A 25887-nucleotide genomic window follows, 5' to 3' on the forward strand; every position below is an offset into this window, starting at 1 on the left:
AGGAGACTTTGGTTACCAATAATATTATATTATGGTTACCATTTTGATGGTGGCTATGGGCAGGACTGATCTTTTTTTTTTTTTTTTTTTTTTGGTCTTTTAAAAACGGACAGAGCCCCCAGATGCACTACAGATATATAACCCAAACTCAGAAAATCCCCGAGACTACATGTACATTTAGAACACTTTCCAAAATGTTGTGTTGAAATTATACTGCTACTCTTATGGGCTGAATTATGTCCCTTCCAAAATTCATATGTTGTAGTCCTAACCCTGAGTATCTCAGATTGTGACTGTACTTGGAGATAGGGTCTTTACAGAGATAGCTAAGTTAAAATGAAGTCATTAGTGTGGATCCTAATTCAGCATGACTGATCTCCTTGTAAGAAGAGGGCATTTGGATGTAGACACCTGCAGAGGGATTTCTGCTCCAGACCACCTTTGGACTTGAGCTGCAACATTAATCCTCCCCTAGGTCTCTGGTCTGCTGGCCTGTCCTGCAGATTTCAAATTTGCTAGCCCTCATAATTTCATAAGGCAATTCCTCTCTCTTTCTATATATGTACACACACTCAATTCATTTTATTTCTCTGGAAAACCCTAATACAACTACCTATAGATGTTTACATTTAAAAAAAATATTGAGTGCAAACTACTCCTAAAGTATACATTCAAGTTTAGTGGCTGAGTGAATAGGTTTTGGAGTCACACTGGTGGGTTCAAATCTTGGCTCTGCCACTTTCTAGCAAGATGTCTTTGAGCAAGCCACTTAATATCTTAGTTTCTTCATCTGTAATAGAGGAATTATTGGGTTGCAGTGAGAATTTAAGGATTAATATGTTTTCAAAGCACTTAGCAGAATTAAATCCTAAGCTCTCAAGATATGCTAGTTATTAGCATTATTGTTATTATTTATACTTTTTTTTCAGTCAGGATTCTTAGTTTTAGGCAGTAAGAACTAAGTTTAAATACAAAGGAATTTATTAAAAGATGTTGGGGAGCTCACATATTTCCTGAGAGTGTCAGGGAACCAGGCTCTGAGGTGATAAAGCCAGGAACCACTGCTGAAATGGATGCTGTAGAACTGATCCTATGAGGCCCCACTGCTTCTGTCCTGGACATTGCTCCTACCATCAACAGCACTGAGCCTGGAGACCAGAACCACTCCAGCAGCTGTGTTATGGGGCTACTCTTGCCATGATGGATTCTCTGTGCTCTTTTCTTCTTTACGTCACTAAATTTTGATTTGATGTTTGCTGTAAGTGTAAGTGAGTGAGTGATGGAACCTACGACTGTCCCATGCCCAGATGAAAGGAATGCTGGGAAAGTGAGTATCAGCTATTTTCAGTTTTGATAGTGAGAGACAGGCTCTGCTTTATAGATGGGGGTGGGGCGGAGGTATGGAAGACATAGGAGTGCTGGGTATTCAAAAAGTGACCGATGTTCACCACATATATGAATGGACATTACAATCAGCTGACCACTAGTCACAGAAACTCTTCTTTTTTTTTTTAAACAATTCTTTTCTAATCCTCTCTCTGTTTCCTTCTCTAACCACTGCTGCCTATGGTAACTCCTAAACTCTTACTCCTAAACTTCTTACCCTTTTTGTATGTATTGACTTGGTTTAGGAAATTTGGTGTGATAAATGTGACATGAGGTGTCTAACACTTTTATTGCCTATGAAGAGATTTCATTATGATTGCTAGGGAAAAACACCTCATTACAAGAGAGAAAGGTATTGAGAAACATGAACTGTGGAGTCAGAAGGAACAGGGTTTGTATTCTGCCTTTCTGCTTAGCACTATAGTGATCACTGGCATGTTTTTTTTTTACGGGTCTCCATTTCTCAATTTGTAAAACAGGAATAAGGGTACATTGCTGATCCTGAAGGATATTTGTGAGAATCAGACATAATGCACATTGTGTAGAGTAGGACTGGGCAAAAACAGGACCTATTGTAACAATTTTCGGCCTTCAGGGGCATCAAAAAGACCAATGAAACAATATTTTAAATCTGATTTTATCAGATTTTTACCCACAAGACAACAACAAATAAATGTCAATTATTTTGAGTGGTTTCTTTTTTTCTGGGTGGCATTATTATTGAACATTACATGATGGAAACTTTCTGGATAAAAATACCAGTTAAAAAATAAAACTAGATCAACATCTTCCATGGCATTTTTATTAAGGTTTATGACCCACTCTCCCCTGCCAAATCAAACCAGCACCTTCATGACACAAAGGTCATCTTACCTATGACAGATACTTTCCAAGTACTAAACACAGCATTTTCTCACTTCTCCCTTTGTCTTAAGTATAAATGCAGCGAGAGGGGGTGAAACAGGAGAGAAGGGGGTAGGCAACAACCTTTAAAAGAATGATATAGCCATAGGACGTGACAAAGACTGATTAGAACCAACTGGGTCCAAGATGGCAGAAGATTCGACTTCCAGTAGATCTCGAGCCTCATTATATGCTCACTGTGATACATTAGCATGCTAAATGACACACCCAGCAGCGTCATGACAGTTCTGAGGCCAACCATAAAAGGTCAAAAAGTGGGCAGTGGCCCAATTCCTGGAAATCCCTGCCCCTTCCCCAAAATCCTCTCACTCATTAGCCTATGAAACTACCCAACCCATTAAAACTAACCATGCCATATTTCAAGGCTCTCTCACCTTCTGAAATGGCCCACACTCTGTCTGTGGAGTGCGTTTCTCTCTAAATAAATTCACTTCTTACCTATCACTTCCTCTCCGAATTCTTCCGCGACGAGGCATGAACCTTAAATTCACCAAGAACAAGGGCATGGTAGACTAGATTGAGTGGGTATGGTCAGGCAAGAAATATTTGCTTAAAATTTGCTCCTTAGAAGAGTGTTTGGAGACCAAATTTGGAGGAGTTCTTCCTATAATAGCAAACTGACTTTCCTAAATACATACACGTCAGAGTTGTCTTGAAAAAAAATTTTTTTTTTACATCCTGAGAATGAATGTGAACAAGACATATCTATTTGCTCCTTCCTTTATTGAAAGAGTTATTTAATGAGTATTTGTCTATTTCTGCTATGAGCTAGGTACTTTGCTTGGCACCTGCTAAAGAGGAGGAATAGAGGCAGGATCTCTTTATTCATGGAGTTTTTAGACCAGTTGGGAAGACAAATGACAATATTGTGATTTATAAGATATACATATTTGATCATTCAAATGACCAAAATATATTTCATATATATTTTTTGTCTTTGTCTGTGGTTCCTGGCTTACAGCTCCCCAAACCCTTGGAATTTCCTTAGTGATAAGAGCCATGGGAGCATTTTTATTATAATAATTAGCCCTTTGTCCTTAGTTCTTGAAACCATAAAAGTGAAATGGGGGTCTTATTATTTACAACAAGATGCTTCTCACCACAACTAGGTTTATGTTAATGAACTGAATTTTGGAAAGAACCTAAGGATGGAGGCTGGTTGCCAGTGGAGCCAATCATGAGATTAGAGGGTTGGAACTTTCAGTCCCACCCCTCCACCTCAGGGGAGAAGACTGGAGGTGGAAGTTGAATCAATCACTAATGCCAATGATTTAATCAATCATGCTTATGTAATTAAGCCTCCATAAAACCCCAAAAGGACTGGGTTCAGAGAGCTTCTGGGTTGGTAAACATGTGGAGATTCAGGGAGAGTGGATGGAGACAGTATGGAAGCTCAGGGTCCTTTCCCCATACCTTGCCCTATGCATCTCTTCCATCTGGCTGTTCCTGAGTTATATCCTTTTATAATAAACTGGTTATCTATCATTAGGATGGCAAATGTTTCTCAGAGTCCTGTGAACCCTCTAGCAAATTAATTGAACTCAAGGGTGGGGGGATCATTGGAACCTCTGATCCATAGCCACTCAGTCAGAAGCACAGGTGATAATCGACTTTCAACTGGAATCTGGGGTGGGGGTGGGGGTGGGGGGACAGTCTTGTAGGACTGAGCCCTTCACCTGTGGGATCTGTTGCTATCTCCAGGGAAATAGTGTCAGAATTGAGTTGAGTTGTAGGACATCCAGCTGGTGTTGGAGAATTGCTTGGCTCTGTACTAGTTGCTTTACATGCAATTCATCTTCACAAAAAACCTATGAGATGCACATTATTTTATAGACGGGGAAACATAGGTTTAGAAGGGTTAAGTAACTTGCCGAAGGTGACATAACTAGAAAGTGGAATAGCTGTGGGTTCTGTCTGATTGCAGGGCACAAATTCAACCACTGCTCTACAACCTCACAAGAGAAGTCCATCCTTTGACTCATACAGTTGATGAACCAAATGACTATATCAATTGAAGTGTACAGCAGGAGAACTACTGCTCTCTCAGGGTCCTTGATGTATCTGCACTAACAGTGCTAACAGTGTCTATAAATTAGGAAAACAGTAATCAGGCTTACCAAGTTGAAATTCAGGGACAGAAATGGTTCTGTAATAGGTATAGCCATGGATAGGGAGGCAAAAGCCATAGAAAGAAATTCATCACCTTGCTGAATGACCCCAGGAAGTCTTTAGACCATACTGTTCATTCGTGGAAACTGAGTCTCTTCATTCTGAAAAGGTATGACCAAAATCTGGAAAAGTACTGTAAAAGTATACAAGAGGAGAGTGAACTTATTTACAGACACCTAGACAATCAAGGAAGAGTTCCTTCCGTTTGAAGATGACGCTGCTATGCTACTAAGTGGTGAACAAAAGAAACTGTGGGAGAGGATATGGGGAGGAGGAGGGGTGAGATGTGACAGGGTGAGAGAGTGGCATGGACATATATACACTACCAAATGTAAAATAGATAGCTAGTGGGAAGCAGCCGCATAGCACAGGGAGATCAGCTCGGTGCTTTGTGACCACCTAGAGGGGTGGGATAGGGAGGGTGGGAGGGAGGGAGATGCAAGAGGGAAGAGATATGGGAACATATGTATATGTATAACTGATTCACTTTGTTATAAAGCAGAAACTAACACAACATTGTAAAGCAATTATACTCCAATAAAGATGTTTAAAAAAAAATTCAAGTGCATGTTTCTAACAGTTCCTAAAGGCAAAGACAATTTAAAAAAATTAACCAAAGAGCCTTGACTTGGCTGCTGTATCATTCTTTACCTAATGTCTCAGAAAGTGAGAATACTACTTACTTCCCATGTTATACATCTGGCCAAATGTGCAGGATAACATGCAAAATATAAGAAGAACATTAAGAAGAGGAATATGAAGGACTCCAGCTAGTAAACAGCTACAACATGAAAACTGACAGCCTTTATAAATTTAAGGGGAAAAGTTAGTCTGAACGTGGCCTTATTATCAATATTTTTCATTTGTGAAATTTATGGCTCAACTCTATGTATGGTACACAAAAGTGTTATTCATGTCTATTTTAATAATGTCTGATATTTTATCAGATATTCTCTATTATTAAAAATGAAATGTCCAGGTTAAAAAAAAAAAAAAAAAAAGAAACTGTGGGAGCTAGAAAGCAGAGGGACAAGTGGAAAATGTCCTAGCACATGCAAGAAAACAGAACCTAAGCTGGCAGTGGGGAAAAGTTAAGAAGCACCCAATTTTCATTATAGAGTCTCAAAAAATCTCAGCAGTTGAGAGCACCAGGTACCTTAAAAATTCGGGGTGATGTGTCCAGCAATAGGGAATTTCTTAACCATAGTATATCCCCACAGTGGAACATGATGCAGCAGTAAAAAAAAAAAAAATGGGGAAGAGAGCTATGATAAGATATGGCAAGATGCCCAAGATACAGTGTTAAGTGAAAAAGCAAGGTGTAGAATGATGTATATGAAATGCCACTTTGGGGAAAATAAAATATATATTTGTAGCTGCTTGTATTTGCATAAAGAGACCCAGAAGGATAAATCTGAAAATAATAAAAATGGTGAAGGAAAAGGGTGAATTTGGAAGGAGTGGGGGGCAGTGAGACTTCCCAATATTTATGTTTTAATTTTGTTTTTATTTTTTAACTATGTAAATGCATTACTATTAAAACAATTTAAAAATAAAGTGGTGTACAACACATTTCCGATAAAGACTGGTATCCAAAATATATAACGAACTCTTAAAACTCAACACTAAGAAAACAAACAACCCAATTAAAAAATGGGCAAAAGATCTGCAAAGACCTCACCAAAGAAGAAACACAGATGGCAAATAGGTATATGAAAAGATGCTCAACATCATATGTCATTAGGAAACTGCAAATTAAAACAGCAGTGAGATACCACTATATACCTATTGAAATGGCTAAAATCCAAACACTGACAACACCAAATGTTGGCAAGGATATGGAGCAAAGGAACTCTCATTCATTGCTAGTGGGTATGCAAAATGGTACAGCCACTTTGGAAGACAGTTTGGCACTTTCTTACAAAACTAAACATACTCTTATACTATCCAGGAATTTGCATTCCTTGGTATTTACCAAAATAGGTTAAAAACTTATGTCCACACAAAAACCTGCACATGAATATTTATAGCAGCTTTATTCATAATTGCCAAAACATGGAAGAAACCAAGACGTCCTTCAGTAAGTAAATGGACCAACTGTGGTATATCCATAAATAGAATACTACTCAGTGCTAAAAAGAGATGAGCTATCAAGCCAATATTGCTGAGTGAAAGAAGTCAATTTGAAACGGTTACATGGTTATATTGCTATAGGCTTAATGTTTGTGTGCCTGCAAAATTCATATGTTAAAATCCTAATGCACAATGTGATGGTATTAGGAGGTGGAGTCCTTGGCAGGTGATTAGTCCATGAGAGCAGAGCTCTCATGAATGGCATTAGTCCCCTTACAGAAGAGGCTCTAGAGAGTTCCCTTGACCCTTCTACCATGTGAGGACACAGAGAGAAGACGGCCACCTGTGAACCAGGAAGCAGGCCCTCACTAGATACCAAATCAGCTGGCCTCATGATCTTGGACTTCCCAGCCTACAGAACTATGAGAAATAAACTTCTGTTGTTTATAAGCCACTCAGTCTATGGTATTTTGTTAGAGCAACCCCAAAGGACTAAGACACTTACAATTCCAACTATATGACATTCTAGGTGTCTTCAGATTGAAAGTCCAATCTGATACTTAACATGATCAAAAAGGCTCACAATAAGGCTCATCATTATGAAATTTAGAATCTTGAGAAGCAGAGAGCATATCCTAAAATGATGCAAAGGAAAAAACTATCCATATGTAAAGATTCAAGAATCAGAGTAACATTGGCCTTCTCAGTAGCAATATCAGAAGCTAGAAGACACTGAAATATTGCCTTAGAAAACCCAAGGGAAATTGATTTCTTACATAGGAGTCTATATACATAAAAACTCAATCAATTTTCAGGAGTGAATAAAGGCATTGCCAGACATGCAAGGTCTCAAAACGTTTATCTTCCCTCAGCCACTCTTAGGAAGCTAGGGGGGAAGGCTCCACCAGGATGTAAATTAAGGAAGAAGATGATGCAGAATTCAGAAAACAGAGGCTCCCATACAAAAGATAGACAAGAAATTCCTAGGATGATGGGAAAGGAGATCTTAAGGTGAGAGTAGTACAGGCAGACCCGGAGAGCAACCAGTTAAGACGGGAGCAAGAGAACACAGAGTTCCTGGAGAGACATCCCTAGGAAGATTAATTGGATATATCACCTGTGTGTTCAAGAAGAGACGTACACCTAGCACAAAGAGTTTGTGGATGACTGAGTAATGGTAAAGAGGCTAAGTTGTACAGGAAAGTGAATTTAGTCATAGTATACTAAATAGCCTACCTGTGAATAATGTTCACAGAGTTGTAATAATATGAGCATTGACTGTCAGAATAAACAAAAATTGTAAAATAACCTGGGATTATATGACAAATATTAAATTTTTACCAGTTATTGGTCTGGTATGGGCCACAAACCAAAATATACTGGACACTGTCTAAAGCTGTGTCGGGTATTACTCCCTTCCCTGTTGGATTGTGGTAGGAAAATATCTGGGAGGTCTAGGGGTGGTGCTGGGCTCGAGAGCTTCAAGGCAATAGCTATTTTCCAACCTAAAGGGAAGTATCGCAATATTTTAATACTAATGGATATTGATTGATCAGTAGACACCAATATTAGGGAGATGAACAGGAAAGAATTGTGTATGTGTATGTGTGTTGGTGAGGGGATACGGGAGTGTGTGAAAAAGGTACAAGGTATTAAAGTGAAAAACCAAGAATTAACAGTGTAGTGCTATTATTTAGACATGTGGAGGTACACTTTAAAACAAACTGAAAGAGTTGAAATCAGTGACTGCTGGTTAATGGGAGTGGAGGGAGATGGGTTGCAGAGACAAACAGGAGACTGCTGTTTTTATAATAGACCTTGGAAAACTATTGCATTCTTAAACCATGTACCTGTATTACTGATAAAAATAAAAATAGAAAAATAGAAAAATGTACCAGTCTCAATGATATTTCAAGATAAGTATTGCCATTCTCATTTTACTATAAGGAAGAAAAAAATAACATACCAATTCATCTCTCAAGGTGGTAAAGGGAATATTCTTTTACATATTAGAAGACAAATTCAAGGCATTTATATCAAGAAGGCTTACAAAAGCATTCACTTAAATTAATTAAAGATTGATCTTGATTCACCTTAAAAATAAGTTAGCCATGATTACGTTATGTACTTGTGAGGGAAACATCAAAGGAATCACTTAACATGAAATGTCTTGACCTCACTGTCAGAGAAAATACTTAAGTGGGAGGAACTTTGATGGAATTCATTATTACATTTTTATATTTTTAGTAGTTTTGGCTTAATTAAAAAACATTGAAGAGAAACTAGATAGAGAAGTATGCCAGGAAAGATCTCTGAACTTTCTATACTTTCTCCTTATTAAACACTTACTACTGTGACAAAATAAACAAAATATCCAAAATAAGCAGTTCCAAACAGGCAAACCAAAAAATGTGAGTGTAAATATATCAGTTAGGCAATAGGCAAATTAGAATGTACCTATATGCTCAGAATCTAGAAGAAAACAGTACATTAAAGAAGATGATATCAATATGTATGGTGAAGTTAAAAGGAACAAAATCAACAATTTGGATATTGTTTTGCTGGGGAAATATAATAGACACTCTTGGCCTAAAATGGAAGGATTAGATGAAGATTAGATGAGGGGGGGACAACTTTATTTGACTAGCTTTGGAAATAACCTTGTGATTATCTGGTTCATGATTTTCTTATCTGACACTATAAGTCTGTAGGGCAGAGACCTATAGACGTGATTTTTTTTTTAACCATCATGGCACCTAATATCATAGCAACAGAATAAAGTACTTTATCTATTGATTAAATGAATGATTGTGGAACACACCATAGCACTGAGTTTTCCACAGAACTGTGAAATTTGCAAAATCAGCATAATCTCTAACTTCTATGCATTTCCTAAAATAAGGAAATAAACTTTTATCTCATTCTGTTTCACTCTATTCATTCACTCCACACATCATTATTGAAGGAATTCTCTGTGAAAATCTCTTAGTTGGGCATCTTTTCCTGAAAGCTAGTGCAGGAGAAACCATCACTTTCTTTGCTCAAATCATATGGAAGTTAACTGTCTACATTGATGAGGATCATCAAATGTTTTAATTCACAAGCTATGAGATGACCATAAACTCAGGGTTGATTTGTTATCATCATGTCATTAGCGCTCATAGCACTCTGAATATATTGAAAAACATGTGATTATTTTTCTGGATGGCATGCATGCTAGTTCAACAGCTTACGATACAGTCATAATTTGTTCTGATTTCAGGTGGCAACTATTCTGTCATATTATTATTGTGATGTCAAGAAGGCATTAACATTTATTGAGTATTTATATGTGGTAGACATTTTCTTAAAGAAACCTCATGAGGTTGAGTATTGTTCTCCATATTTCACAGAAGAAGCAAATGAGACAGAGGGTGGTATAACGACAACCTGCCCAGGTAGCAAATCTGGGCTCAAACCCAGAGATGTTTGATTCTTACACCATGCCTTTTCCACTGTGGTATAGAGGAGTTGGCCAGTAGGGCTTGTTATCTTTGCAATACATTAAGGCCAGATATATTAAAATTGTACACATAAATTTGTTACTTGAGGAAATGTATATTGAAAATCCCATCTTTAATAGATTTAGATATATATTAATTAATGAATGCCTTAAAACCTCATTATATATATCTATAGTCTAAGCCCAAGTGGAAAATACTTTGAATGAAAAAATAAGAACTGATGTAAGGTAATAAATTAAATATATTTTTTCAAGCATGAAGTTAGTTGAGACCAATAAAGCATATTGCAGTCATCCTGCAAAAGAATTTCTTATATTCTGAAAAGTACAGGTTATTATACTATAATATCCTTAGCATTTTCATGGATACAAAGTCAGAAAGTATTTCTAAAGTTGATAAACAACTTACAGAAGCAAAGCAGTACATATGAGAGGACTATAAAGTGTGTATATTTATGTAAATAGATTCTGACATTTCATAATTTTGTTGAAAGAAATATATCACAAAGACTGAACTGACTAAGGTCTGAGAGTTAATATCAGAACTGGAATTAGAAATCCATGCTCTTTGCTTTATTCCAATTTGAACTTGACTAGAAGCTTGTGCAATGTTGCTGATGAGACAAAGCCATATATATATATATATATATGTGCATATATATATATATATGTATATTTCAGGTTAGAGCTTATTGAACCCAGGGTTTACTTTCCTTCGTTTCTTTGGCTTCTGCAACTCTGCACTTCATGGTTTTCTTCCTATTTCTCTGGCTGTGCCTTCCTTGTCTCTTTTCCATTCTTATCTTATTCTACCTAATCATCAAATATTGGAGTTCCTCAGGCCTCCTAACTCTTCATTCCTTACTCTGCATCATCTCCTCAGGGAAATTCACCTATGCCTATAGCTATAATTATCAAAATATTCAGATGATTCACAAATTTATATTTTCAGGGTAGACCTCTCTCCATGCTTCGGACCTATATCATACATCAAGAAATCAAAAATTAAACTTGTGATCTCTTCCTTGCCCCCAACTCAGAATCCAAAGCATTCCCATTCTTACCATTTTGGGTGAATGACATCCTCATTCATCTACTAATCCAAGCAAAAATCCTTGGTAATCGTAGGGGCCATTTTTTGTTTCTCTATCTTTCTAATTCATATTGAATTCTTCACTAAGTCCCATTTGTTTTTCCTTCTAACTCTCCCTTGCATCCGTCTACTCCTTTCCATTTCCATCCTGATTCAAGCTAGCATCTTTCTTTCCCTGGTCCATTCTGATAGTCTTCAAAATGGTTAATCTTCTTTCTCTACCTGCATCTTTTCTCAATACCACAGCAAGAGTGATTTTTCAAACACAAATCTGATCATGTTAACCCGCCTTCCCCCAGCTCAAAAATCCTCCAGTGATCCACTCTTCCTAGGATAAATACAAAGCTCTTTTTTTTTTTTTTTAAGACAAAACTCTTATAAGATCCTGCAAGGTAAGTCCTCTGCCTATATTTCCAGCTTCAACTCACACCATGGTCTTTTTTCTCTTGCTGCTACAACTGCATTAGATTTATTTCTGTCCACCATGTTTGCCAGGATCCCTCCTGCCACAGGGTCTTGAATTTGATGTTCTCTCTGCCTGGACTATATTTTTTCTCCTGTTTGCCTCATTAACTCCTTACTCAGCCTTTAGATCTATAAACAGTACATATATTCTCAAGGAAACTCTCTTGACCACCATAAGTCCAATCCCCCTCATTTACCCTCTAATAGTATAAAGTACCACTAGTGCATAGCGATGTATTGGTGTAAGTCTTTGCTCAATGCCTATCTTCCTCCCCTACCTGGACGCTCCATTAGGGAGGGTAGGGACCCTCTCTCCTTTTGCTCACCACCGTCATCTAGCACAGTGCCGGGTACCATCCAGGTGCAATGAATACTTGCTGAATGTATTACTGAAATAATTAACTAGTTAACCAAACATTTCTGATTATTTGATGCCAATTCTAGAAACTATGTATGTTTTTAAGGGAAGATATTCAATTGTTCAGAGAAGGGAGGAAGTCACATATTTTGGTAAGATCAGATGTACATTTTAATAATGCAGATAAATGCTTCACCAGGCACTAAAAGACAACAGACAGATGGAGGGTTACACTTATGAGAATGCTGAGTGGCAATAACAGGTTGGAGATACCCTACTGACACTTAAGAAGATTTCAGCAAGTTTTCAGTCCAACCATGAAAATTGGCAGTTGTACTCATGTTCACTGCTGAACTCAAAGAGGTGGCGGGCTGAAACAGATCAGTAAAATCAGTTTGATTTTAACCTGGTTATATAAGACTCTCTGTATGTGATTTTCCCCCCTCCAAATTATTAACAATTATCCTTTAATATTCTCTGGGTCCTTAGGATGTTTTCATTATAAAAGCAGAAACCCAATGTCTAGTTCTCTAACCATATAATTCCACGGTGGACCTGACTGAATGTGGTAAAATGTTTAGGTTTCTTTTATACCCAGGCTCATTTCTTTTCTCACATTTTACAACTAATTGTTGACCTTCCCCAGAGCAGACAGCAGGGGCAATGTTCAGGAGCACGATGTTGTGAACTGGACGGCCTGATTCTCCATTAACCAGCTGCAGAACTCTGGACAGCTCACATTTGGTATCACCCTTCAGGATCTCACATCCAGAATTAGAGGGTTGGGTTAATGATTCTGCAGGTCCTTAGTTAACCTTCAAATTCCCTGATTCTTCACCAAGGAATTGCTTTTTTTTAAAATTGGGCTTTACACTGCTTAACAAAGTGCTTTAGTAATATAATCTAAAGTAATGGCCCCTACAAGGTTTAGAATCTATATTACGTAGAGGTTAAAAACACTAGCTTTTTTAAAAAAAATTTTAATATATATTTTTTTATTCGGCAGCACCGCACAGCATGTGGGATCTTAGTCCCCTGACCAGAGATCGAACCCGCACTCCCTGTGGTGCAAGCGCAGAGTCTTAACCACTGGACCACCAGGGAAGTCCTCAGAACGCTAGCTTTTGAGTCGGAAAGACCTAGGTTCAAAACTTTGGCATTAATGAGCTGTGTAACTTTAAGCAAGTTACTTAAAGCTTATGAATCTTTGTTACTACATCTAGAAGCTAGTGATACTTCTTTCTTCATGGAGAGGTTGTGAGGACAATATGAAATACATAATACATGTGAAACACAATACCTGGTACAGCGTTAGCCTACAGTGAAGCATTAATGTAATTACAACTTTCACTTAGAAGAGATAGTGCTTATGGCTCCCTCTGACCCTATGTTTGCTCTCTAGTTACACAGACATCATTTTCTGGTATGTACGAGATGTGTCAGGTTGCAAATTTCTGAGCCTCATTTTGGAACCAGAGTCCATCAGTCATTCTCAGCCATTCTCTGAATCAGAGCAGCTGACAGAATCTTCAGTGAGGTCATTATTTTTAGCTTTGGAACCGTTAGAAAGTCTGCAGGGGATTTTCACGGCATTCAACAAATTAGCAAAGGTCATCAAAACAAACCCACTTACTGAATTCATGGGCTCGAAATCCTGTCAAACTAGTGCTGTCATATCAAATTAAAGAACTTTCTACTCGCAGTATTGCTATAAAAAAATCAAGCTGAATTATGTTTAGATTTGCTCCATTGTTACTGCATTTTAAAGTCACACATTTTGATGGCAAACCAACTCATCTCCTATCTGTAACCCCCTTACCACGTGATCATGTGATTCTTTCAACCTAAAATTTCCTCACTTTTCTTCTCTGTCCATCCCAGTTCAAGTCCCATCTCTTTTCGAAGGCCACTCCTAAATTCTCTGATCTGTGGTCTCAGGCCTGCTTTGCTCTTGACCAAGAACAGGCCATATATATATATATTTTAAGTTAGGTGGGTGCGGTTTTGACCTCATTTGGCCCTGTACAAAGGCATTAAACGTGACAATTAGGTTCTTTCATTTTTACAAATGCCCTTAACGACACTCAACTCTGCTTGGTTGATTAACTAGCTTGTGGAGTATCCATCACCCAGCATGACAGACTATACACACCATTGGCTCTTGACAAATAGTATATATACCATGAGCTCCTTGCTTTCCCTATCACCACAAATAATATTTTGGAAGAAATACTTTGGGGTCAGGTAATGATCCATTCTCTACATGCTTTGAATGATGCCTTTGAACCAAGCCAGACCACAAGACTGCTGGATCCTTCAGCAGCATCATTTTGGATTTAACAGAATTGCTTTACTGAATTGTACTTTGGTGTTATGCCAACAGAGCACGCCGGTGGATTGTGTAAGGAAGAACTGGATAAAACTCCGAGCCCTCTTTCTGAATACCTACTATAGAAATACTACAGAACAGTAAATTAGGTTTGGTTTTATGGACAATTTGACTCTTATAAGTTGATTGTGTTTACTTGCTTTGGCCATTAGAAAACTTAGTGATAAATAAATCTGGGGTCCATTTCTCTCAACTGTATGGTCCACCCTAATAACAGGTTTTGCTTTATTATTTTTCCACCCATAGTTTCCCTTTGTCCTGGTCACCACAACTGCTTACTCTAATCCTTTTACACTGAAAGTATTTTTTGTGAAGTGCCTCACATCTTTTGTAGAATAGGTAGAGATTAAAAATAAATTCTTGATCTATTTCCCTAGGCAATTACAGCAATTACAGCTTACAGACCATTATTTTTCAATTATTTCCTGCTTTGTATTTTTCTTTCATTGTTTTATGTCTCCATAACTTGGTTTTAATCCAGAGAATATTCTTAAAATTTTCCTATACTCCCCACACACTGGCAGCATAGCATGGGCTCAAGGAATCTTTAAATCTGACTTTTGTGCACAGGTCTGCATCTAGGTAACTAGCTGTGTGATTTTGACCTCAATGTCACTGAGACTTGAGAATTACATTCTCCTCATCTGTATCTGACAGAAGTGGCCTAAATAATCTTCAGTGTCCTCTTCTAGTTCTAAGATTCTGTCACAATTGCGTGAGTTCCCTAAAAGGATTTTTGTCAGACACAGATATTTTAAGACAGATCTGACTTAATAAACTACTCACAGATATGGATATGACCAAGTGACCTATTTATTGCAGAAAATGTCCATAAAAAGAAGGATTCTGTCTAAGGGAGATTTGCTCACTTTTTCATTAACAAAGAAGAGGACACTTCCAGACACTTTGGTTCAGAATTTAAGCTGGAAGAACAATTACAAGTGGGCAATAAAAATGATTTAGAAGGCCTAGGCCTTTTTAATTCTGTAGTTTCACATCTAGCAAGTGCTGATTCCAGTTCTTTTAGTACAAAAGAGGCAATGGGATGCTGTAAAAAGATCCTAAATTGAGATCTAGTTTCAAGTCCAGCATTGGTCTTTAATAAAACAATGGATTGCCCCTCTCTGTGTCCTCAATTTTTCATTAATGAAAAGAGAAAAATTATCTGCCCATACCTGCAAGATGATTTGTGAGGGTCAAACAAGACAATGCTAGAGAATACCTTTCAGTAAGTACAAAGTGCTATACACATTTGCATATGTGAGCATGGCCATGAATCAAGAAATGACCTCTGATGACTCAGTGGGTATTTTGGATTGCTTTTATGACTGAATTGGGTGGTTTTGGAAAGTTGGTTGTTAAGATGGCTGAGCCAGCCTCAGAACCTTGATGTTACCCAAATTTGTGAATGACTCAACAGCATATAAATCCTCCCCCAAACGCAACTTCAAAGGAGTTGAGGACAAAGTCCTATCAAGATGTAAGCATGGCCTGGGTCCACGTCTGTTTTGTTCACAGCACATAAAAAGATAGAATACAATATTTGTCGGCTACATGGCGGGGAAGCTGGATGAATGATGAGGTACCCTCCCTGGCTGTGTGGCTTGCTCCTTTCCTATGTCATTTAGGGGATAGGATTCCAGGTTGTGTTTCAGAAAACTTATAAATAGTGAGACATGGAAATCTGAGATCACTTTGACATGCTTGTGTTTGTTTGTTTATTGTCAACTTGGCATCACCACCCCAAGTACCATTGAAGAGAAGCTGGAAACAATTTTCCCAGAGGTCTCCTTCCCCAGGATAGAGTTTGCCAAAGAGAGGCATTGGTACCAGATTTGGAAGATGGAGGAGGAGAGGCCATTGCTTTCTGGGGACAATTGCTGCCAGATGCATGGGAAGATGAGATTCAGTGACTTGCTGGGGAGCCCTTGAGGACCTCTACCTTGCTACAGAGACAGATAATTGGTGGGGCTTTCCAGAGATCCTGAGTATTGCAGCACCTTCACTGCTTGGGTACTCCAGGCTGAAGTTGCTGAGGTTGATTTCTTTCACCTCAGCTCATCAGCTTTTCCAGTCTTCCTGTATGCTCTTAGTTCTCTATATTAAAACCTTCTATATCTTGAATATATTGAGTGGGTCTTCTGTTTTCTTGATAGAAACTTGACTAGAAACAGAATCTCAAATGTTAAATTTGGGAATGTTAAGCTTCAACTAAATGCATTTATATACACAGAGTTATAATTAGCACCTTGGGGAAAAACCGTTAAGATTTAAAAAAAAAAGCCATCTAGGTATTATTTAGTAAACTATTGCTTTTCAACATTCAGGAATACCTTTGAGACCTAAGAAAGTCAACGAAGTTTTCCAGAGTGTCTTATTTTGTTCTCTTAGAAGAACTTGGTTCAACAGGGCACAATTTCCTGTAGTGGAAAGAACAGAATTTAAACTCATATGGCCCATAATTTAGTCGGGGCTCAGCCACATTTTAACCCTGTCTATTTGGCAAATTCGTTTAACTTCTTTTGGGCTTGGGGACTGCATCAGCGTGATGGGAGCCATGATAACTATCTTACTTTTCTTGAGAACCCTTGAGAATGGCATTCATGCATCTGTACAAATGCTACTTTAGGAATGTATTCTTTGGGGGACTCAAATGAAAATGTATGAAAGCATTGTGTGTGTATACATATATATGTATATATATATGTATATATATGTATATATATATATGCTATTATTCTCTAGACTCACATTCATATTTAGTCAAATGCACATAATAATGGAGATTGATAAAGGTTCAATAAAAGCAACTTCCAGAGAAGTGAAGAGTTTCTACTATGCCTGAGTGTAATTATTATGGCGATTATATGCACACCCACCTCTGGGAGACTTAGCCCAGTGTGGCTGTCAACGTACAGGGCAGTGACTGAGAGAGGACATCATACTGTGGGGCTGAGACTCCATGGGACAATGGAGGGAACCTTTCTTGCTCCAGTATAAGATAGTTCTCAGACCACACAGAATGGAGGTGTGAACTCTTCTCCACTTAGAAGGTCACTGTTGCAGTCTCATCTTATCTTGAGCATTGGGAAGGGGAAGGGGCACATCAAATAAGCTTCCCAAAATCACTGAGATAACTTCTAATTCTACTTACTCACTGGCAGTGACGTTATGCTGAAGTTATTGAATGATCATGGTTAGGGTTTCACATATGTGATTTATTTAAAGCAGACGCTGTGTTTTCATTGCACTGAGGCCAGACAGGACAATGGACTGAGCAAGGGGAAGACTGGAGCCCACAGTTTGGAATGGCTGAGTGTCTTGGTGGAACTGAACAGATCTTTCAATACCTATGAACCGTAGACACACTCTGGCTTATCTCTCCTTGTGTTAACATGATTGGATTTGCATAACTTCCTGATCCCAAACAGTGTGCATATGTGTCTGCCTCTACTCACACACCTCTCCATCCCTCTACCCCACCTTTCTTTTCTTCAACACACTTGTCACAGCATCTCATACTCCTGCATTATATTTTATACCAGCGACTTTGTTTTGATTTTTTTCTATCCGTCTATAATAGATTGTAAGGTACATCTGGACAGAGACCTTGTTCTGCCTGGAATAGTCCATGATAAATGATAAGGATTATAGAAAGTGTGTGGGTGAATAAACATTTGAATTATTAACCAAGTTTTTTTTTTTTTTTTTTTACTTGACATTCTACTTGATTCCCCAAACTCTTAGGTAGAGACTGTTAAACCAACAAAGGGACATTTTTGGAAAATTTACCAATGGTTGGACATCCCCCCTTTCCTCTCTTAAGGAAATGGAGACTCTACCTATAGTTGTGTTGGGGCCACAGTTTTTCAAATGCAGCAAATAATGGAGATTTCCTTCCTGAGAATTAGGGAGAGGAATTGTGGGCCAAATTCTTTGTCACGTCACTTCCTTGTCTATAAAGCAGGCTGAGCAATCATCTGCATGGTGCTTCATAGGTCACACAATAGAATGTTGAAAAGTGGTCTGTTTAGCAATGAGATGCACCAGAATATGCTGAAACCAGTAGCTGTATTTAAGCTGTCAATGTTAGGGAGAGAGATGTGCCCACAGAGTGTTTTTAAGTGATCCCAACTTAACGTAAAAGGAATTGAGTCACTGGTCTGTGAACCTGACAAAAAAGTGCATTGGACTTTGATGCTAATTTAAAATAGCAACAGAATGTTGCTGGTGAATGAACTAGTTTCTAATAATTTAAATCTCTTGAGAATGGCATTCATGCATCTGTACAAATGCTGTTTTAGGAATGTAGCCTTGGGTGACCATGATATAGTCATCTTGCCATCCTAGAAGTACTGACAGTGTCAGGAATGGTGTATGCACAATAAACACTTGCATATGATGGAAGAATCAGAAACCTCTGGGAACCTAGAAAGAGGCAAATAGAGCCAACAAGAGACAAGTGGTTGCTCCTGGCCCTCTGTCATCAGTCAGCTCAAGAGGCGAGGAGAAGAGGGCTTTGATTGGTTAGTGATGTACAACATCAGGTTTTAAGGTGAAAACCAAGAGATAGGAGAAGATGGTTAGAAATGAAGAGGGGACAGCGATGAGAACATTGACAACAACAGTGGCAACAATCAGAGTGAAAAGTGTGACACAATGGAGGAAAGGAGTACTTACAACTAATACAAAAGTTGAAGCAGTTCAGAATTCTCTGACAGCAAATAGCTGATTGCCCTGTACGCCGATGATGGCTATGACCACCATTTATTGAGTAGTTAAAATGTGCTAAGCATTGTACCAGGCACTTTACAGGTGAGGCCACTTTCTCTTCTCCTATCCTCCTTTACATCTACTGCACTTAGATTTTCACTCCCAGAACTCCATGTTACCAAATCCAATTATCAGTTCTCAGTTCTTAGTTAACTTGTTTTATCATATGTATTTGACCCAGATGATCACCTCTTTTTTTCTAGAATATTTTTTTACTTTCGTTCCAGAATAGTCTTCTCTCTTAGGCTTCCTCCTACCCCACTGATCACCCCTCTCAGTCTCCTTTGCTGATTTGTCTCTGCCACTTGCTAGATGTGAACATGGACAAATTAGGTGATGCCTCTGTGACTGAATTTCCTCATTGGTAAAATGGGAACAATAATGGTACCTATGATAGAGCCATGGTTTAATTTAAATGAATTATTATATGTAGTGCCCTTGCAGATATTAATTGCCATACTTGAGTTTTCTATCATCTTCCTAAACTCTAAGTATTGGTTTGGCCAAGGCTTAGCACTTGGACCTCTTCTCTAGCTACACTAATTACCTTGGTGATATCATCTAGATGCATGGGTTTAAGTACATATAGAAGCTCATGAATTGTATATTTACATTTCCAGATAGGGCCTCTACCCTGAACTTTAGACTTTCAATTGAAAACTTGAATCTCCACTTAGATGTCTAATAGACAATACAAATTGAGTATGTCTAAAAACTTTTCTGGGCTCTACCTGATGCTGTCCTCAATTTGGTTGATGGCAAGTCCATTCTTCCATTTTTTCAGAGGTTTGATTCAGAGAAGATCAATTTACTTATAAGGTAGATCTTTACTGGCTAAGAAAGAACTTTCCACTAAAAGGTGCTTCTCATGGGCTGGTGTCCTGTGTCATCTTTGTCATGTTTAAACCTTCTGCATGCATTCATACCTCCAGGTGTACTCAAGCTACTGCTCACCTTGACCAAGGTGATACTGCTCACCTTGACCAAGGTGAGCTTGGCTTGACCCAGGTGGACTGCTTTTTTCACGATCTACATTTTGGCAAGTGAATGTAGTATCTGAGACATCCTGTCTCAGCACGCTTTCACTTTAGCTTTTGCTATTTATATTCTAGCACTTCTAGTCATATTATTATTTGTAGTAATATTTATAATATTCAATCATTGTTATTCAATAATTATTATTGTTCAGCCCCAAATGGAACAAAATATGGAATTTTAAATACTGCTTATGCATGAAATTCTTTTCAAAGTAAAATTTTAAGAAGAGCAACTATGACCTGGTATCACAATAGCAGAAGGATACTTCTTAAACTTCATGCAACCTAGGAAGAAAATTTAGTTTTATTATAACTCTACATACTGGTTAGGAAACTGTGCAAATTTAGCAAACTCAGGCTTGTCCCTTTGATGATGCTACTAGATTAAAGGTTTGAAGTAAATAATCAGTAAATGCAAAAATAATAATCGTTTTGCATTTCTTGGGGGAGACACTTCCTAATACTTCCCATCTACAGTCAGATGACAATTATGTAAAATATCTTCCCTCTAAAGAACAAGGTACTGTTTTGGCATGTATAGCATGTACAGATTCAAAGAAGAAGAGATAAAATAATGGCAGAAACAGCGAGAATAGGGTATTACATGTAAAAAACCCGTGTAACTCAGTAACTGGACATTGCATGAATGCAGGTGACTTGAGAACCAGTCACCATGGCAGTAAGGATGAAAGAAGGTGATGAAAAGGTGACACTGAGGACCTGGACAATGGCTGAGATGTTGAAATGAATGATTCGTGAAGGGCTGTTACTGATCACTAATGAAGAGACTACGTTACTTAAAATGAGAACTCTGCCAGGAAAATGCCTTTTTTTTTTTTTTGAGTTATAGAAATATGTCTAATTGACTAGAGATGGACATTTCTTTTACTGACACATTAATTATGTAGAAAAGGGCCTTCATCACTCCACCAAGGAAGACTCTTAAAAAAGTAGGTCTTAAATTAAGGTCACCATGAGGATCAGAGCACAAGTCCTTATACCTCCCTTTGCTTCAGATGAAGCTAGAGCTTCATCACATCGTGAAAAATGATCACAATTATGACCCTGAATCATCAGAAAAGAATAAATGATTTTTAGAGTTCTCTATTGAGAAAGATTTGCATCAAAATAGTTAAAGTCTAGCAAACTTGAGTTCTTCAGAATGACTCCTTAAATCCCAGATCTCTAGATAGGGAAGGTATAACTCTATGCTCCTTCCACTAAAAGCTCTAGTTTGGAGACATGAAAATCAAACGTATGGATACCAAGGGGGAAAGAAGCGGGTGGGAAGAATTGGAAGATTGGGATTGACAGATATACACTATTGTTACTATGTATAAAATAGATAACTAATGAGAACCTACTGTATAGCCCAGGGAACTCTACTCAGTGCTCTGTGGTGACCTAAATGGGAAGGAAATCCAAAAAAGAAGGGCTATATATATACGTGTAGCTGATTCACTTTGCTGTACAGCAGAAACTGACACAACATTGTAAAGCAACTATACTCCAATAAAAATTTTAAAAAAAGAAAATCAAATAGAATATTTATTATTTTTTCCTTCATTAAAATTAAATCCTTTCTAAGTACAAAATATTCAACCAAATATTATTTTTAGTGTGGGCTTAAGAGTACTAATGACCTACCACAGCTGGGAATCTTCCATATATTAAAGAGTAAGCCAGGAATGTTACATGCCCAGGGTGCCTAACAGCATCTAAGCTGTTCAGATTTCAGTGTTTGGGAATTATTCAGGTCATCTGGAAATGACTTTTCTGCCTCAGTTAATTTAAAACTCAAAACTCTTTCGAATCAAGTGCTGAGCAACCACTGTGACAACGGCTAATTATTTAAATCTCAGTAGGAAGCAAACAGGCTGGGAAAGCAGATTGAGGAGGAGCACAGGTGAGACAGGGTTTTTTGCTTTTCTTTTTTTAACTTACTCCAGATTCTTACTACTCAAAGTGTGGTCCATAGGCCAGTAGCACCAGCATCACCTGGGTATACGTTAGAAATGCAGACCCTCAGGCCCCAGCCCAAGCTCATTAAACCAGAATGCATCTTAACAAGATCCCTGTAAGCGCATGAATGTTTGACAAGCACCTCGGGGAACATATCAGACAAGTGATGAGTTTCCACTCTGACAGTTTTTAAGGTAAGAGCAGGTGACCCTTGGGCTCTACTCAGTGAAATTTCTTGTCTGAATTGTAGGTCTACGTAATCCCAGTCCTGGGAATACAATCTATTTGGAATCAATGCAGTCAGCTAGTGGGAGCGCTACGACAAATCTGCTCTTTTCACACAATCAAATGAGGACAGTCAGTGCCTATGAGACCGGGTGTGGGAGATGAAGATGTACACAGAAATTATTGTTTCATTTTTTATGGTTGAAAGAAATGGACCTTGCTCAGTTTTGGTTTGATAAAACTATTCCTGTAAAAAATACTGTATGATATCACTTACATGTGGAATCTAAATAATTACAACAAACTAGTGAATAAGACAGAAAAGAAGCAGACTCACAGATACAGAGAACAAACTAGGGGTTACCAGTGGGGAGAGGGAAGGGGGAGGGGCAACATAGGGGTGGGGGGAAAAAGGGTTATTATGAGATTACATGAAATCATGTATGTGAAACTTTTGAAAACTGTAAAGCACTATAGAATTTAAAGAATCTTTCATTCAATTAAAAAAATAAAATAAAGTAAAATAAAAAACAGAAACAAACAAAAAACTATTCCTGTAAAGCCTGTTGCTATGTATTCATTCAGGAGTAAATGGTTAACTAATTTTTTTTTTTAACATTGTAATGTTACAAAAACAGCTGATGCCAATGCCTCTCTTTCCCAAGTAGATAACTGCATTTACCACAGCATCATAATACAAATTAAAGTTTCACTGAGTGCATTCATACCAATATATGGTATATATATCAGGGCTTTTAAAATAGAGTAGCATCTTGTAACAACTTGACTCATTACATGGATTTGAAAATCTGATTGAAGCACTTAATTCCAATGAAAGGCAGGGTCCCTTGGTCTACCTATTTATGTCAAGACATGCACCTTTAAAGGAAAAAAACAATGGAGGCTTCTGCCAGAGGGGATAAAGGAAAGAGTAGTTTAAATTTTTTTCCTTTGATCATTTCAGTGATTTTTTTTTTTTCTTTGAAAGAAATTGTGCTATTTTCTGTTCTCTGCTGTACTTTCTTCTTTCATTTCTATGTCTCCATTCTGTTTCCCATTTAGAGAGCTGGGTCTATTAGAAGGGATGGTGAAAAAAATTGAAAAGCAAAAATTTAAAGCATGACAGCCTTAGAGCAGTGGCAGTCATACATGGCTGCATATTAAAATCACCTGGAGAGCTTAAAAAAGTGCTTGCCAAAGGGCTCGTCTTCTACAAATTCTGATGTTATTGGTCTGGGGTGGGGTCATGATATCAATATTTTTTAAAAATCTCCCTTTTAAAACCTTTGATCTTAAAGATAAGAAAAAAGCAGTTTAAACATGGAAATTGACACTGAAATGAAAACTAAATTATCCATATTAATTATATGGTTCCTATATGGATGTGGTTCACAGAACAAACCAAGTCAAGACCTCTCAGGAATATGTCCATTGTCAAGGTTATAGATGTTCATGAACCACAATTCTGAGTAATGGATGGACTTTGAAACTACAGCACCATTGCAGTCAGTTAAGCCTAACACTGTACTAAAACCATTTAGGGAAGCGTATCTCTAGCAGTTTAGAAGAAGAAGGGTTTCTGACCATTGTATGATCTGTTGCAATTGTAGAAGTGACCTGGTAAAATAAAAGTTTTTCTTAAGTTATATCAACGTTCAGTTTTGTTGGCAAGAATGTCGGAAAATAAATGCCCATGTAGGAGCCGAATTGAGACTGATTCAGCAGAGAGGAGAAGGACCAATTAAAACCTGCTTTGTTTTCAGGTGTCTGCTTTGCATTCAGATAGAGCATACCCCCAAACCACCCAACTCCCACACAGTGGGGAAGCTAGAAAGGAGTTTTCTGAGGACAGTATGAAGGGGGAGTAAATCGTTCAAGTCGGATTGCTTGAGTTCAAATTCCTTTTGGACCACTACAGTTTTGTGACCTGGGCAAGTAACTGCCTTGGTGCTTTGATTTCCTTCTCTGTAAAATGGAGTAAAACAATAGGGTTCTGGTGAATGTTCAATAGGAAATTTTTGTTAAGTGCCTGGCCCATAATATATAGTCAATAAATATTAGCAGTCATTATTATCAAGTTTGGATCCTAAGTGAACCAAAGCCCTCAGTTTAGCAAGGGTGTCCAGTTCTAGAAGATCAAAGTTCCGTTCAAAATTGTGTCTTTAAGTGTTTGGTTAATACCTAAAACCTTTAGACAAAACAATACCCTTTACTTTGACTTCCTCTTAGGAAGCTAGTAGCAAAATAGTCATCCATTAGGGCATCAAGAAGAGAAGAAATTTCCAGAAATCTAAACCTGTAAATCAGAGATGTCCTCATCCATCTACATAGCCACTTATCCATACATGGAAAATAAACTGTCGATAGGGTAGAAGTGAACAGCTAAATGGCTATCTTTATAGACAATTTGATTATGAAACTAATTTTAATAAATGGAACTCCATTCCCCCACTGGCTTTTATTTTCTAACTTTAAAAGATCAGAGACTTTTCAGAAAGACTGCTTTCCCACAGTTTCAAAAAAGCAGCCTGGAAAAAGGAATAAATTAATTCAGAAAAGATTCCTGTCTTCCGTACACCCACCCCTCTGCTCAACAAAAAAGCTATGGGCACTAAAATTCATTAACCATTCTATGAACATAAATGTGAAATATTCATTTTCATTAAGTAATCTACTGAATATGGCAAAATCAAATTTATCTAAGGAGATATCCAATGCTGCTAATTTCCTTGACAATGGAAACGCAAGGGAAGCCATGAATCATTCATGAAGTTCAATTTACTTCTGTTATTTTTGGTGTTTAGTATCCATGAATAGAAAGTGTGCAGCATGTTGTAGATGCTATTTTTAAGTTATTGCAGATCAGAATTAATGATGTGGAAGGCAGCAATAAAGTAAGAATGATTCAAAGGCTTTGCTTATAATTGTCCTACATTTCATATTTTTCTTGTGAGTATTTATGTTCATGTATTCATAACTTTTTTTAATGTTCTAATATCCTTTATAAATCAGGATCACTTTATAACCAATATCTCAGGCAAGCACATAAAGTAATTTACTGGTAATGTAACTAAATTGAACAAACTCCCAGAGTGCTAGATTTTAGGGCTGGAAGAGATCTTTAAGGTTATATAATTAACAGCCCTCTCAATGAGGAATGTTTTCTACATTAAAACTGGTAGGTGGCCATTTCCAATTAATTGAAGTGTCTCTGTTGGCGGGGAAGTCTTTCTTAAGGGGGGGCTTTTTTCATGAATGGGCCCTTGTGCTCATTGGATAGTATTTTTTTTCAATTCTACATCTACCTTCCCGCTACTTCTGCCACCTGTCTGCTCGGTTGCTGCTGTATCAGCAGCACTTCCTTATTTGCACACAGAGTGGCTTGTGGTCACCACTTAAAAAATGCTATTTGAATTGAATGGGTTCAAATCTAGCACTCTGGGTGTTATGCTTAATTTTATGTGTCAACTTGACTGGGCCACACGGCGCCCAGATATTTGGTCAAACATTATTCTGTGTATTCCTCTGAGG

The 25887-nt window shown here is 37.8% G+C and overlaps 1 protein-coding gene across 3 annotated transcripts in view; it reads right to left on the reverse strand.

The window, feature by feature from the left end:
- GABRB1 (gamma-aminobutyric acid type A receptor subunit beta1) overlaps positions 1–25887 on the reverse strand; it is a 406197-nt gene that overhangs the window by 62423 nt on the left and 317887 nt on the right. The window lies entirely within an intron of this gene.

This window comes from Balaenoptera acutorostrata, chromosome 5 (assembly GCF_949987535.1).
Source record: "Balaenoptera acutorostrata chromosome 5, mBalAcu1.1, whole genome shotgun sequence".
Taxonomy (NCBI): domain Eukaryota; kingdom Metazoa; phylum Chordata; class Mammalia; order Artiodactyla; family Balaenopteridae; genus Balaenoptera; species Balaenoptera acutorostrata.